Here is a 4,062-nt window from a genome sequence, read left to right on the forward strand (position 1 = left end):
GTTGCAGGACCGGCAAGTTGGGTCGCAGATGCTGGTATGGGTGAAGACACAGTAGAAAGCATGAAAATGATTCAGAAGGAGGCAACTGAGAAAGAATTGAGTAAGTGGAAAGAAAGTACGGGAATGTTGGATACAATGGGATGTTGGACGGAATTGTCAGAGCATCAGCGATGGTTGTTACCAGATGTGTATGTCTTACCTGTGGTCACTATGGCTCATGGACGAGCCCATATTAATGCAAGGGGTATATGTAAACTCCTAGCTCCAGTATGGCAGAATGAAAATATTCCTAAATGTGCAGAAAATGTATTGAAGCATTGTATTGTTTGCTTGATGCATAATCCAGGAAAGGGAACTCCAACTCCAGCAGGCCACTTTGCTCCCCCTACGTATCCTTTTGAGATACTGCAAATAGATGACATCCATATGGAACGTTTTAACAATCTTAAGTATCTCCTGGTGGTGGTTTGCGCCTTTTCCAGATGGATAGAGGCTTACCCCCTAAAGGACAATACTGCTTTGTCTACTGCCAAAGTCCTTCTGAAGGAATTCTTCCCGAGGTTTGGTTTGCCTCGCATTGTCTAGAGTGACAATGGGCGTGAATTTGTAGGTCAGATTATGCAGAAAGTGTGTGTGGGTCTTGGAATTAGACAGAAATTTCATGCGGCAAACCACCCTTAGTCAGCAGGTTTGGTAGAGTGTTATAATGGCACTCTCAAACTTAAGTTAGCAAAGATCCAGACCAGAACAGGCCTTTCCTGGCCTGATGCCCTGCCTTTGGCACTTCTCTCAACAAGAACAACTGTCCATTCTCGTTTGGGGCTTAGCCCATACGAGATTGTTTTCGGATGCCCAGCCAATGTCTGGGGAGTCCCTCGCCCCAAAAAGTACTCAAACATTCCGTATCCATTGTTGGTTGATTATTTGCATGACCTCACCACTAAATTGCGTGTTATTTGTCAACAGGTCCAAGCGCTTTGCCGGAGGCCTCCTCAGATCCAGGACACTCCATCCAACCTGTAGACTGGGTGTGTCTGAAGAATTTCCAGAGGAAAAAGAATCTGGAACCTCGTTCCAGATTCTACTGACAACCCGAACAGCAGTGAAAGTCGTTGGTAAAAGAAACTGGATTCACGGCGTGCACTGCAAAAGGGTACCATTGCCTTTACCTTATCACCAGTGGGTCCGAGAAGGCATTGGTGATAGTGAATGTGAAAAGGTACCCAGATTCATACCGTTCAGCAGTGCATGCTTGGATTGGACTAGTTCTGAGAAAGAGGACAACGACTTTTTGCAGGAAGCTGTACCTCCACACCTACGACTAAACGCATCGGATCCAGAGACTTTGTCCAAGGACCAGATGATACCTGGCAAGACACAATACATCCTGAGAGAAAGGTTGCCTAAGAACAATTAAATTCTGTGTTTTATAATTTTGCCTTTGTTAAAAAAAAGGAAACATTCCTTTTCCATTATCCATCAAGTTGCAGGGTCACGATAGGAGTCTTAGGCTGTGACCTGAATAGTGACTAGGTCAACAGGACTTGCAGTGTCATAGGACGGCTAACGATCACAGCCAAGTGATTAAGGAAGATTATCGTGAGCAACGCCTTTAGAGTAATGGATAGCGCAGGAAAAGAGAATAATGTTAAGATAATGAAAAGAAATCATTATAAGAAATTATTATTCAGTCGTTGTGGCGTAGCATTATGTATTTCAGTATGTTTATGCAGCTTATTAGCATGTATAGGATGGATCGTACACAGTATGCAGCTGACACCTGTCCCTACTTCTACTTTTTTGATTTCCTCTACTACTATTTCTCCACATATATTTTACGCACTCCTAGACCATGAGCAGATGAGAAGAATGGAGTATGTCAACAATTCATTTATCCAATTGTTACATCAGCATCAATTGGTAGTAAATACTACTGATTGTTGGGTTTGTGGGCTCATACCACATAACACGGAGAGAGGGATGCCGTATTTAGTTCTTCCATTTACGTATGAAGGTTCTGATTGGGCTTATCTGGCTATGTTTTCTAATGCATACCAGAACCTACTCCGATATCCTCCTGGTGGGTCCTATAATGGTGGAGTGGATTTCAGTCATAGCTCTTTGATAAAGGGAATAGTGACCATGGCAAAAATTGCTGATATTATTAAAATTCCCAAGGATGAGAAGAGAGCATACGATGGATGGAACGTGACTCGGTATGTCACTAGTCTCACTGACAAGGTTAAACAGAAGAGATTTGCACCAATTTGGGTTTTACCCCAGAGAGGTAATCTGTTTTTACAAATAAATGGCCAGAATACCAAAATTAAGCAAGAAAGGAGTGATTGTTCTCACATATATGTCTATACACCCTTGACTCCTTCACCGTTAGTGCCATCTCAAGGTACATACTTTATCTGTCACGATAAAGCTTATACATGGCTCCCCACACATTTCTCGGGAACATGTCATATAGCTTTCCTTCTTCCTCCGACATATACTGCTCCTGCAGATCACCATAGAAAGAGATTTGGTAGAGGGGTTATTGATGCGGAAGACACAGCCAGACAAGAGGGAGGAGATTTTCTGAAAGGGTTTCTTCCTTTTTGGGGTCCAATGGTAAATAGTAGAAACATCAGACGCCTAGTTCGTGTGGTCGATGCTACCATAAATGTAACTTCTGGTTCATTGAATAATTTGACAGCTGAACTTCAGGCGGATCGCCTTATGACTTTGCAGAACCGAATGGTTCTAGACATTGTCTTTGCAGATAGAGGAGGAGCCTGTAAACTGATTGGGTCCAGTTGCTGCGTTTACGTTCCGGATAATGCCCCTACAGTATACCAAGCCATTTCTAAGCTACATGTCATCTCTGATTCCGTTCATCAGGACACTGGAGACTGGTTTGTGATGGGATGGTTTTGGGGACTACTGTCCACATGGGGATGGAAAGTGTTAACTTTCCTTGGAGCGATTCTAGCAATCATCTTTTCTTGTTGTCTTTGTTTACAGTGTGGTCCGGCTATTTGCGGACTTTGTGCCACTGTGTGTGTTTCTAAGCCAGTAACACGGGAAACAGAGAACATTAGAATGATGTTGTAGCAACACCTCGATGACCTCATGACCATCGATATCGACTCAGACTAACATGAGTCTTTTGTGCTTTGCCTGAGTATGGCAAAAGGAGGGTCTAAGGTTATGTGGTTTTTGACTACGCTTCGTATCTAGCCGCCATTTTGTATCTATCTGCCATTTTGTGTTGCCTCACTCAGGCAGCACGGCGGACGTGGTGAACGCGATGTTTTTGCTTTTTCAGCTGCTACGTGTCCTTTCCGTTAAAGAGTAACTCCTGCCCATGTTTATGAAACCGATGTCAGGGTCTCCCGAGTTTTGTAAATCCATGTCTAGACTGATTAATCCATGTCTTACTCAGCAGGTTTGGGTCCCACCATTCTTCTTGACTTTATCTTGTTTAACTGACCTTCGCTATTCTCTTCGTGTGTTCTCCTGTTACATAGACTGTCCTTTGAAGCATTCATACATGTTTTACCATCTGCAAATTGAATTATGGGCAATAGTGTTGATTAACTTGAGGGGAGGAGAGCACACAGGGTCTGAAAGGAGGGTGTGCTTTAGACATTCTATAGCTTGTTTTCAAACTATTCCTATTTGTCAGTTTTGTATGTTTTGGGAGTTGGCATTGTAAACTTGTATAGTATAATAGACTGTGCGCTACGGAATGAAGTGGCAGTCTCCTGATAACCTATCAGTTGATGTACTTACAGGACCACTGTGCTTAGCTACAGCTAATAAATCTGCTTTTCTACGCCTAACAGAGTGTCACGTGTCTCTGTCTGCCAAAGCAGGTGAACCCGGAGATCTATGGCGTGCCGTGCGCCGCCTGGCCCATAAGGTCAGGTTCTCAAATTGGCGGCCGAACGTGTGGGTGACTTCAGTGGTAGTAGTTTTGCCCGAGGGTCGTGAGGAGCTTCGCAAGAAAATTCCAGAGGATTTTGCGAGCCAATGGAGCGACCCCTGTATATTCGAAGTGGACCGAAGGTC

At 43.7% G+C, this 4,062-nt stretch overlaps 1 pseudogene; it reads left to right on the top strand.

Moving 5' to 3' along the window:
• The first annotated feature begins 1,767 nt into the window (after positions 1 to 1,767).
• LOC147708885 (endogenous retrovirus group PABLB member 1 Env polyprotein-like) lies at positions 1,768 to 3,147 on the top strand (annotated as a pseudogene).
• The last annotated feature ends 915 nt before the right edge of the window (positions 3,148 to 4,062 follow it).

Source organism: Lissotriton vulgaris, chromosome 6, assembly GCF_964263255.1.
Source record: "Lissotriton vulgaris chromosome 6, aLisVul1.2, whole genome shotgun sequence".
Lineage (NCBI taxonomy): Eukaryota > Metazoa > Chordata > Amphibia > Caudata > Salamandridae > Lissotriton > Lissotriton vulgaris.